At 43.4% G+C, this 12623-nt stretch overlaps 1 protein-coding gene and 1 long non-coding RNA gene across 9 annotated transcripts in view; one reads left to right on the top strand and one right to left on the bottom strand.

The window, feature by feature from the left end:
• The window catches only part of NRG1 (neuregulin 1), a 746295-nt gene that overhangs the window by 129236 nt on the left and 604436 nt on the right, over positions 1 to 12623 (top strand). The gene's annotated exons all lie outside the window — the stretch shown is intronic.
• Positions 1 to 12623, bottom strand: part of LOC144586514 (uncharacterized) — a 57710-nt gene that overhangs the window by 19075 nt on the left and 26012 nt on the right. The window lies entirely within an intron of this gene.

Here is a 12623-nt window from a genome sequence, read left to right as displayed (position 1 = left end):
TCGTTTTTTCTCCTCAAATTATTTTCTCCTATTCATGGCCCCTTTGGGCCCGTTTAAACACTGTGTGGTCTATGATAACAAAATACCACTCTACGATGGCCAAGCCAAGTGTCTTTTTTGCTTGGGAGAGGCACACCAGACGCCATCCTGCCAGCACTGTAAGAACCTCAAGCGCGGAGTCCTCCATTCACACTTAAGATTAAAACTCAGTATTTGGGAACAATCCCTTCAACCAACCAAAATGGCCCAACCTCCTTGTAAGGTCACCTCACAAACCAAAGCACTCTGATGCTCCGTCCACTTCGTCTAAAACTTTAAAAACCCATAAATCGAAGCTCTCAATACCGAAATCCTCAATATCAAAGCTCTCCACTAAATGTCAAATGTCCACCAAAGCCTCTTCAGTTCCTGAGCCTTCTCCACCTAAAAGACCTAAACAGCATAAATCTAAAGCTGCAGTCATTTATCAGCAGCCTCAACAAACCGACGAATCAATCTCTATTGGTTCGCCTTCTGACGATGATGGAATCCCCTTTCATCAACCCTACTCCCACTCAGCAGAATGGGATGACAGAGTCGATTGATTAACATCCTCTCTCAGTCCTCAACACTTTGTTCTTTTGAGCAACCCTTCTGTAGTTGCTTCACCTGACAGGGTCGACTCCGAGCAACAACTTGAGACCATAACTTATTCGGTAACATTGGATCATCCACCATGACCTCAGAGATATCGGCCCCAACAGTCCCTGGAGCCATTTCTTTCATCACATGTGGCTCAGACCCGCGTTTAGCACTCTCACAATGTTGCCATTTGCCCCGACCAGTGCTTGACTGGACAGACCGGAACCGCCAATCAGCCAGTTGCTCTATCCAGCTTGGTCATACCTTCTCATGGAGGGCCTCGATCTCGACAGCCATCTGTGTCAAAACGGTCATATCGTGACCCATATCAACTCCAACCTGCTCCCTACTTGGCTCCTAAAAGCCCCAGGACAGTCGAGCAATTTCCTTATACACGCAAGACTTTTATAGTTCCAGCCTCCCAATATTTTCCTGCTAATTCAGACGAGGGAAATCATTCCTCTTCCTCGACATCTCCAGCATCTATATACTCTACTGCTTTACAAGCTCTGTTTCGAAATCACCGAGATACACGCTTTGATAGCGATGATCCTCAATATCCATCCTGGTCATGGACACTCGTTCTGTCCCTCTATCAATGCATGATTTCCATTGCCCAATAGAACCAAGCCATCTAACTCGACATCACTATAACCCCGAGTTCAACACTGATGTTCAACCATTACAAACGGCGTCCATGGACACTCGGATGACATCTCTCGATATTGAAAATCCTTGACACCAACAAATGACAGGAAGGAGTTAAATGCTTTCTTTAACACTGAAGGCCATGGCAGAATTAAAAGTGAGAGACACCTGCCCTATGGGCTGAGTCCAGACACATGTTGATTGGCCAGAATGCTACGCTATGCAGATAGTTCCTTTGGATTTCACAGAAGTTATTTAAAAAGGAGTGATTTCAGAAGATTTCTGGCTAATTAAAAACTCTGAATTAGATCCATGAATGACCTGATTCCTCTGACAAAAAAAAAAAAAAGTTAAAATGGGGTCCCCCCGGTTATGCAAACTTTGTTTTATCTTTGTTTTTCATCTCTTTTCAATTAGCTGTAGTTAAAAGTTGCTAGCTTGTGCACAGGGGTAAAACAGTGTTACCGTTAAAAAAAAAATCTTAACTCAAAAACCATTTGTCCAAATGTCCTCACACCTAGCAGAGAGTAAATCAGTGCCAAATTTGATGCCGTTTTGAGGCTCAATTTCATAGTTATAATTTTTTGTTTGGGGCAAGCCTATTTTTTTGATTGGGCTTGTGGAATGCATTTTGCTCCCAAAGCAAAAAAATATATGGCAACATTTCTGTTTAGCCATAATACCGTACAGCCATAATGATCAGAGAACATATGCGACATATTTGCAGGATCAAGAATTCTGCTTATTTGGCAGGTGTACTATCTTCCTTTGGTGAACATAAGAAGGGGCCAGCCTTTCTGCTGTGTTTCCATCCTCAGAGGCAATGAATATCATTTCCACGCTTGCATGGTGATTCATAAAGTCTCATGAACTCCAAAGCTGGGAGAAAAGCTTGGGGTTGCTTGGTACTTGCATTCAAAAGTAATATAAGAGCTTTAGTTGTACTGGAAGATTTGAGCAGGAGTGTTTGGTGTACATTTATATTCTGCCTTTATGCCACTGTACTTAAGATAGTGTGCAGTTTAAAATGATGGTTGGTAATCTTCAGCCTTTAGTTGTATCAGCTCTTCTACGAAGATTGCAAGACAGAGCAGTTCAGATGATATTGTAAAAGGGGAAAATCCAATTGATCATCCAGTTTTGTTTGTTTAGCCATCAATCATTATAAAAGACCAGAACCAGTTAAAGTTGGAAATCTGTAATACAGAAAGTCCTGTAGAAATTGAGATAAAAGACAGTATATATTTTTACTGTTTAAAATTCCTATTTAATTTAAAAATACTTTACTCTTTATTATTTTTACATACAGTATTTACTATTCAGAATTCTGGATGATCTATTCATTTTCTGTCCTGCACAGATGTAGAGACATGAACACAATGTCCAGATGGTGATATTACTACTGAAGGGTTAAAGTAACCACTCTTGATGACAAAGATCCCATGCATACATTAGGGAAAATTATTTCCTGCATTCTCTTCCTTCAGTTGGCAGCAGCTTCTTGTATTTATCAAGAGCATTTCCACTCCATTAGGATCAGGGAAGGGTAATGTTCAAGCCTCTGTGTGTCATGGAGGGAAGGAGACAGAGAAAGTCCCATTGAATCCAATGGTATTTACTAGAGATGGTGGCTGGCCTGATTGCCTCCTGCCCCCAGAACCCACTGGTCAAATTACAGTGCATACCAGTGCCATCATTAGCATGCCAATTGTGTCACTTACTGCCATAGTTGATGCACTGACTTTGACACCAGCCACATATGTCACATTGTAAGTGGACTGGCAGGTACTGGTGGTGTGAGGCAATCAGGCTGGCCACCTGTACCATTGAGCTTCCTCTTTGTCTACTAATATGAAGCCCCTATCTCTAGCATTTACTTTTGGCATTTGCTTCATTTAATTCTATTATTTTCACTGTTATTAATAATACTTTTGGGGCACTATTGCCAATTCATGGTCGTGGGAGAGAAATAGTATGAGTTTTGGTGGCAAATTGCTGCTCATTAACAAGGTGCATGTTATTTTTCTCGGCATGTACCAAAATGCATTGTTGACTTACATACCCAGGAACATAACTGCACTTCCTGAATTTAATGAGCCACAGTTGGTCTCAAACACTTACAATATCACCAATACAGTGTTATATGAGCATATGAAGTGTTTGTCCTACATTAACTCATTGAATCTTATAGCAAAACTAATCCTGAGTCTGGTGATTGTGGTTGATCCTATTCTGCATACGGAATGTGGGCATGAAGCTGAGTAGAGGCTCCTCTGGTTAATTTGTGATGTCTCAACCATACAAAAGGCCAGACTGCAGGAATCCCAAATCAGAATTAAGATTGCCAGAAGAAATATCAACAACCTCCGATATGCAGATGATAACACTCTGATGGCAGAAAGTGAGGAGGAATTAAAGAACCTCTTAATGAGGATGAAAGAGGAGAGTGCAAAAAAGCTCAACATCAAAACAAACCAATATCATGGCCACTGGTCCCATCACCTCCTGGGAAATAGAAGGGGAAGATACGGAGGCAGTGACAGATTTTACTTTCTTGGGCTCCATGATCACTGCAGATGGAGACAGCAGCCATGAAATTAAAAGACGCCTGCTTTTTGGGAGGAAAGCAATGACAAACTTTGACAGCATCTTAAAAAGCAGAGACATCACCTTGCCAACAAAAGTCCAAATAGTCAAAGCTATGGTTTTTCCTGTCGTGATGTATGGAAGTGAGAGCTGGACCATAGAGAAAGCTGACCGCCAAAGAATTGATGCTTTTGAATTGTGATGCTGGAGAAGGCTCTTGAGGGTCCCCTGGACTGCAAGGAGAACAAACCTATCCATTCTAAAGGAAATCAACCCTGAGTGCTCACTGGAAGGACAGATCCTGAAGCTGAGGCTCCAATAATTTGGCCATCTCATGAGAAGAGAAGACTCCCTGGAAAAGACCCTGATGTTAGGAAAGTGCAAAGGCAAGAGGAGAAGGGGATGACAGAGAATGAGATGGTTGGACAGCGTCATCCAAGCTACCAGCATGAATTTGACCTAACTCCGGGAGGCAGTGGAACATAGGAGGGCCTGGGGTGCTCTGGTCCATGGGGTCACAAAGAGTCGGACACGACTAAATGACTAAACAACAACCATGATCCCAAACTTGGAATCCACTTTACTGAGATATTACAAGATGATGAATTTCTTGCATGTCCTTCAGCTAATTAAAGATACAGATACTCTGGAAGCAAAGAAAAGGGGTCATGGGGGTGAACAAAACACATTGTGCTATAGGTTTTGCACCCTTGCATTACTTGAAAAGAATGTAAGAAAACCCATCTTTCTATTTCATATTTTAAAAGCAACTTTGAAAAAAGTATGTGCATGATGTGCTTGTCAGCTGTTTATGACCCACCAGATGACATGCATAATGTGCAAGTAGTTTATACACAAAAAAGGGCACATGGATTTAGGGAGCTAAAATGCAGTGGACAAACCCAGACCTACTGGGATCTGCCACACGTTAACTAAGCTGCCACCAACCATTCCCTATAATAAGTCACACAGACCAGGGATGGATTTTCAACAAATAAAAGAATAAGGTTTATTTAAATACAACACACAGGGAAAATAAAATGATCAGGTGAATAAGATAAAGTAACGTGGCTTATTCTCATTCATACATGCATACAGTTTGGTTCACACAGAACCCTTAACTTGAAGCACAGACCCTGAACCTATCAGTTCTGGCTAACCAACAGACTCCTGAACCTATCAGGTTGGTACTCTGACACACAGTAGTACCCTGTCTGACACACAGACTCCCACACCAGCTTCTTCTTCCCAGCTGCTGCTTCTTCACATCCCAGCGTCTCCACTTCTCCACACAGGCTTCACCTATATATACAGTACAGCCCCTCCTCCTGATGTCCCGCCTTCCACTCCCCATAGGATGGAACTTTCCCTCCAAACCCATGACAGACAGGTAACATCAGTGCTGTATGTAACACCTCCCCTCTTTATAAGTTGTTTTGTAGGGGGAAAGCTAAGGTGCTTTTTCCCAAAAAACAACCTGGATAAAACACACAACAACAGTTATACATACCATATCATACTTACTTATACTTACATTCTAAGTTAACCAAAGCAATTAGGCATTTAAACATTTACCATATACATTACATCAATTTACCTTTATTCATACAAACCAAATTCAAAAACCAGGTACATTTAACTTTTTGTCATCAATATATATATATAGTCCATGTTTCTTTCGCCGTCTTCAATCTTCAGGTCTTCTTGACAAGGCGTCAGCAACACAGTTCACTGACCCTCTGACCACCTTCACTTCAAAGTCATAGTCTTGCAAGTTTAAAGCCCACCTCATAAGTTTGCTATTGTGGGTTTTCATTGTCTTTAACCATTGCAGTGGTGAATGGTCAGTGCACAGAACAAAATGTCTTCCCCAGATGTAAGGCTTGGCCTTCTGGATCGCGTAGACTATGGCCAAACACTCCTTCTCCACGGTTGCCAAATGTCTCTCACCTTTTTGAAGTTTCCTACTCAGGTAGGACACTGGATGCTGGTCACCATTCTCCTCCTCCTGGCACAGAACTGCTCCTACCCCGCTGTTAGACGCATCGGTGTAGATGATGAACTCCCTGTCGAAGTCTGGAGCACGCAGCACTGGATAGTTGATTAGCGCCTCCTTCAACCTCTGGAACGCCGCCTCACAGTCGCTGGTCCACGGGATGCGGTCATCAGCCTTCTTCCTCGTCAAATCGGTCAGCGGAGCCGCAATCTCGCTAAACCTCGGGATGAACTTTCTGTAGTAGCCCACCAACCCAAGAAATGATTTGACTTTTTTCTTGGTGTTGGGTCTGGGCCAATCACGAACTGCCTCCACTTTGGCCTCCAGGGGTTTTATCACTCCTCCCCCTACCATGTGACCCAAGTATTTTATTTCTGGGCTACCCAGCTGCAGTTTGTCCTCTTTGCAGAGCCTAGGCCAAAGCACCTCCTCCCCTGGGTCAAAGTGCCTCTCCCTGGCTTCCTGGTCATCCCAAACTTTCTTTCTGACCTTTTGAGCTTGCAGGGTCTCTGTTGCTAGCTCTAGGTTTCTCTTTAGGTCCTTCCTTAAAGAGTCTATATATGTCACAACGTCTTGTGGGTCATCCTGGGTGATCTGCTCCCAATTTTGTTTGATCAAATCAAGGGGCCCTTTCACCCTTCTCCCAAATAAAAGTTCAAATGGACTGAACCCGGTACTGGCTTGTGGCACTGATCGATAAGCAAACAAAAGGGATTGCAGCTTCTGGTCCCAATTGTCTGGATTCTCTGCCAAGTAAGCCCTAATCATACGCATTAGAGTCCCATTGGACTTCTCAGTTAACCCCTTACTTTCAGGGTGATATGCAGTGGTTTCCTTGTGTTTAATTCCACAGATTTGCCACAAGCGTTTCATGAGCTTCGATGTAAATGATGCTCCCAAATCTGTGATTATTTCTGAGGCAAATCCCATCCTGGACATATACCCCACCAAGGCATCTGCCACTGTGTTAGTTTCAATGTTAGTCAAGGGAATGGCTTCAGGGTACCTCGTGGCATGGTCCACAATGGTGAGAATGAACCTGTTCCCCCTCTTTGTGGCCTTGGGCAAAGGTCCCACAATATCCACCCCTATGCATTTGAACGGAGTGTCAATCACAGGCAAAGGGCACAACTTTGCTTTGGTCCTGTCACGGCTATTCCCCTGCCTTTGACACACATCACATTGTTTACAGAATTCTTTGATCTGCTTCCCTATGTCAGGCCAGTAGAAATTCTGTGTGATTCTCTGCTGTGTTTTGTTCACCCCTAAGTGTGCAGCAAACATGTCAGAGTGCCCCCTTTGTAAGATCATGGGGCGATACTTTTCAGGTACCACCAGCTGACTTCTGATCCCATCTCCCCCTTTTGAGATATTCCTCAGGGTCTCTCTATACAAAATCCCCTTTTTCTCTAGAAATCTCACTGGGGTTTCAGGTGTTAGCTGGGCGTCAGTCACCTGTTCAAAACACTTTTGGAGAGTGGCGTCTGCCTTTTGCTCTTGTCCAAATCTGCTGTCTGTGGTTAAGGTTTCCACCACAGCTTCTGAACTCCCCTCTGCTTCCGTCTCTGGCTCATCATTACCCCCTTGAACTGTCCCCGTGGTGGCTTGTGAGCGTGTAATCACTAGCACCCGTTTCACATGTTCAGCCAGGTCATTTCCCACGAGCACGGCTGCTGGCAGAGTCGATGAAATTGCTAGCCGCCAAACTCCCCTCCAGCCTTGAAAGTTGACAGGTACCTCCGCTACTGGCAGAGAGATCACCTGCCCCTCAATCCCTGCCACCTTCATGCTCTCATTTGGGATTACATACTCCCTAGGAATAATATCTGGATGGCACAGGGTCACCTGGGAACAAGTGTCCCGCAGCCCCCTATACTGACGGTCAAGTATTCCTACGTCCACCCCTGCTGTCTCAAACAACTGAGAATCTGTTCTCACGAGCAAGCATCGCTTGACCTCCACAAGAGGACCATTTTCCTCAGCCTGATCAGCAGATGTAGCTGTTCCAGATTGAGTAGCCATGGCAACAGGCTCCCTCAGTGACAATGAGCCTTGCTCTTTCTGGACACAGAACACAGCTTTTGGCTTGGTTCCACTCGAATCCTGAGGCACCATTCCTTTTAGCTGCCTTAATTTCTCACACTCTGAGATTAGATGGCCCTTTCCCTGACAGAAATAACATTTTCTGGTGTATTTTGAGTCTTTCTCATCTTGTTTTGGTTTTCCCTCCAAAATCTGAGGTCTTAGTTTCATGTCTGAGGGCTTCCCTTCACCATGGGCCCCTCCCCCTTGCTGGCTTTTCCCTGGTCCCTGAGAGTACTTGCTGTAGGTTTCTCTGGGTTTTCCTACAGATTTCTCCTCACCTAAGGGCTTTCTTATCTGGTAAATAAAATCTGCGATCTCGGCGGCTTCTGCCACAGATTTCGGTTTCCTTTCCCTCACCTGGAATTTCAGTTCCCCATGCAGGACTGAATAGAACTGTTCCAGCGCTATCAAGTCTTTAAGCTGCTGGTAGGTCTCTGTCCCCTCCTGAGATAGCCATTTCTCAAGCAGCCTCACCAATTGGGCCCCCACTTGGGTAAAAGTCTGCTCTGGTTTCTTTGTGAGGGACCTGAATCTTTGCCTCAGCTGTTCCGCATTTATCCCATGTCTTGCAAACACCAGTTTTTTAAACTCTGCAAAATCTTTCATCAGTTCCTCAGGCATCTCGGCATAGACCTCAGCCAGGCTACCACTGATTAAAGATCGCATGATGGTCATCTTCTCAGTTTCCCTCACTGAGAAGTCCACAAACGCTCTTTCCACTAGGGAAAAGAACACCTCAGGACAATCTCCCTTGTGGTACACAGGGAATTTCTTCAGGTCAGCTTTAGACAGTTGGCCTCCCTCAGAATCCCTATTGTTATTATTGTTCTGGTTCATCAGTTCCAATTTTTTTAATTCAAACGCCATTTTCTCTCTCTGCAATTCCAATTCAAATTGCCTTCTTTCTCTCTCTAATCTTTCCTCCATTTCCCTCACCCTCAGTTCATGCTGTTGGGCTAGGAGCAATTTTCTGAGTTCTGGGTTCTGCTCTCCTGTGCTGTCACCCTGCACTGAGCCAAATTCATCCTCAGAACCTTGGTCTACCTGGGGGTCTTTCACTTCACCCATTTCTGCCATCTGGCTTCGAGTCAAGGGCATAATCCCCCCTCAGAACAGGCTGCTTTAAAAAGTCAAGCCTCAAAATAAAACGACCACTTTTTTTTTCTTTTGCCTCAGAACCAGCTTTCTATAGATTGCTGCTGTCCTTCAGCACTACTTGCAACAGTTGCAAGCTAGAGCCTACCCCCCTCTGCTGGGCCTCTCAGCAGGCAGGCTAGATCACTGCTACTACACAGTTTTGCCTCAGCTTTTTTCCCGCCAAAAACAGGCTGCCTCAGAGCACCCTAATCTAGTCTCCCCAGTTGGCACGTTCTTCTACTAGCGCACCTCCCCGTGAGGTACACCTAGAAGATTACCTACGCGCCTCAGATTGTCCCTGACTAGACCCCCCTTGCTCTGGGCACACTTGCCAAGGCTTTGCTGGACCACTGGACAACTGGACCAGTCGTATCCCACACGCTGGACACCAATCAATGTGACAAACCCAGACCTACTGGGATCTGCCACACGTTAACTAAGCTGCCACCAACCATTCCCTATAATAAGTCACACAGACCAGGGATGGATTTTCAACAAATAAAAGAATAAGGTTTATTTAAATACAACACACAGGGAAAATAAAATGATCAGGTGAATAAGATAAAGTAATGTGGCTTATTCTCATTCATACATGCATACAGTTTGGTTCACACAGAACCCTTAACTTGAAGCACAGACCCTGAACCTATCAGTTCTGGCTAACCAACAGACTCCTGAACCTATCAGGTTGGTACTCTGACACACAGTAGTACCCTGTCTGACACACAGACTCCCACACCAGCTTCTTCTTCCCAGCTGCTGCTTCTTCACATCCCAGCGTCTCCACTTCTCCACACAGGCTTCACCTATATATACAGTACAGCCCCTCCTCCTGATGTCCTGCCTTCCACTCCCCATAGGATGGAACTTTCCCTCCAAACCCATGACAGACAGGTAACATCAGTGCTGTATGTAACACAGTGGTCCTGAGATGAATTAAAATCCTCCTCATTTCTAATAAGAGCATAGAGGACTTGAATGAGTTTGGATGGAGAGAAAGACCAAGAGGGAAAAGAAGGGGACAAAGACAGAGCAGAAGGAAAACAAAGACATTGGTGGAGGTGACTCAGGGATTTTTAATTCATCCAAAGGTGATGCAGGCGGAATGTGCACCAGGATGAAAGGGGAGAAAGATCAATGGGACAGATAAAGAGGAGGGAGTTGCACTAAAGTGGGGCCATTTAACCCCTGCAAACATTATGAAACATTTAAAAATGCACATTATTCAATATAACCTGGTTAAATAACAAATGTCTCTATACTTTGTATTGTTTTCTGACAGAAACATGCCAATAAAGCTTTTAACAGCTGTGGAAACTATCATAGCTAACAAAGCCATTTCATCTAATTGGCCCCGAGGGGCAGATTTCACCGTACATTGAAAGCAGTAAGTTTTTACCATAATTATTGCAATCAAACCTGGAGGTACAATGGCATTTTTTAATAAAAGGGACAGGGATCCTTACAAAGAGAATTAAAATCTCGGAGCATGTGATGACACTTTGCTTTTCTCCTCCATTTTGTTTAATTCTAATTGTTTTCTAGATTAAATACTGTCTAGGGATACAGTCAGTTAAAAAACTGAGCTTGAAGGCAAGTGTATCTTTTTGAATGTTTGTGACTTCAGGGAAGTGAGTAGAATTTATAATCTCATAAAGGAATGCAAACCATCCCTTAGTGACTAGGCACTGTTGCAGGAGACAAATGTGATTTCCTTAGTGTTCAGTGTTGAGTATAATAGGATGTTGTTGTTCTTGTTGCATTTTTTAAGGACATTGCAGTGATAATAAACACAGATAATTGCCCACTTGTAAGGAGAAGGAAATCAGAAGATCACTGAAGTCTGTCTGAGAAAACTAGAAATTGATTCTGCTGGGAGTAGCATGCAGTGCGTAATTCAGAAGCAGCCCCTCAGTTCTAAAGAACGACAGGTGCAATTTCCTAATTTACTCAAGGTTGTGCATGCAAAAATAAAAATAATAATTTGAAGCCAAGGGATATTGAGTTCTGTGACCTGCATAAATTGGTTTGCATGATGTGTTTCAAGCTGAAATTCCATTCCTTGACCACTGTGAATGGCATTTGGTCTCCTTTAGCCTTCAGTGATTTTATCATGGTTAGCCCATATGCTTTAAAAATTATTTTCAGTATTTTAAGAGCTGGAAACTTTTTTTAAATGAATTTCTGATGACCAGTATGTGAAATTCTCTGTCATGACCAAATATAGCTTTTCTGTGCTTCTGTAAATCCATAAAATATATACAGACCAGCGTCAGATTGAAACTGGAGAGACAATTTATGAGAGCGCGTGCACATACACACGCACACACACATGCACGCATGCACACACACACACCTTTCACTACAGAGATACTGGCAGTAAAGCGTGTGCTGTGCCACTTTGTAATTCTGTGGCTTGCCAGCTGGCTTTTGATTATGGCTTTGTGTGAGCGTAATATTAGTTAGGAAGGCAATAGAGGTGCATTATTGAGTCAGTATGTGTCCAGTTTCTTATTCCGTCTTTGTTTGCTTTTATGCAGGTTGTTATTTAACTGCTTGAATAAGACCATGAAACATAAAAGCTTGCACTTTTTCTCTCCCCAGCAGAACTTAAGTAATATTAAGTCGACCTTATCTAGGCTGGCCTTCTTCACAAGAGACCATTATATTTCTTGTCATGTTGTCTGCATGTCTTATGTCGGGTTTATTTAGTGTGTAGCCATCCAGAGTATTAAAAGCAGATCAAATATATTATTTCAGTGTAAGATTATTATGTCTGTGATGCTAACCAGTGACTGGAATGAGTGATACCTGTATTCCTGAGATCATTTAATGAGTTTATGAAAGCCAGAATCAAATTTGAAATGGGGATATTATGGTTCAGAGTTCAGTCTGCTAACCACAATGCTAATCATCTCCCTTAGATGTGACATTAACTTACATTTTGCATATATTATGTTAAGACTGTAGTTCTTTTGTGAATATGTCATACATTCAGGAAGATAGGCAGAATTATAAATTTCTCCGAGTGGACAAAAAAAAAAGAATGTTAGTGATAGAGAATCATTGTTCACAATGCATCTCACAGGAATTCATTAGAAATGTATAGCCATATTATTGTAGTGACTTAGAAACGGAATTATTCTTTGTGAATCTTATTTTGGCTATAAACTCAGAAGGTAGCTTTAGGCAACCCACTCTGTGTAAGCCTTACCCCTCCCACTCTGTTATCTCACCACTCCTGTCAGGACAAGCTTCCCTGCCAGGTAGAAGAGTGCCTCGCCAATCACGAGCTCTGTCTGGAGTGATAGGAAGGATTGAGGAGCCGGCATCAGCAGAAGAATTGTGAGTGGACAATCTGGCCCCAGGGGGCTGGTCCCTCATTATCGCCACCTGTGTGGGGGTTATATACAAATATCCCCATCTCTACTAAGGACAGCTGGAGATCCAAGGTTGAGAACCACTGCCTTAGAGGTTTCCAACATTCTGAGGCTGCAATCCTATATGTATGCACCTGGAACTCAGTCCTACTCAGCTCAATGGGTTTTCC

This window comes from Pogona vitticeps, chromosome 2, assembly GCF_051106095.1.
Source record: "Pogona vitticeps strain Pit_001003342236 chromosome 2, PviZW2.1, whole genome shotgun sequence".
NCBI lineage: Eukaryota > Metazoa > Chordata > Lepidosauria > Squamata > Agamidae > Pogona > Pogona vitticeps.
Note: the sequence above shows the minus strand (reverse complement) of the source record. Positions and strands in the feature narration are given on the sequence as shown.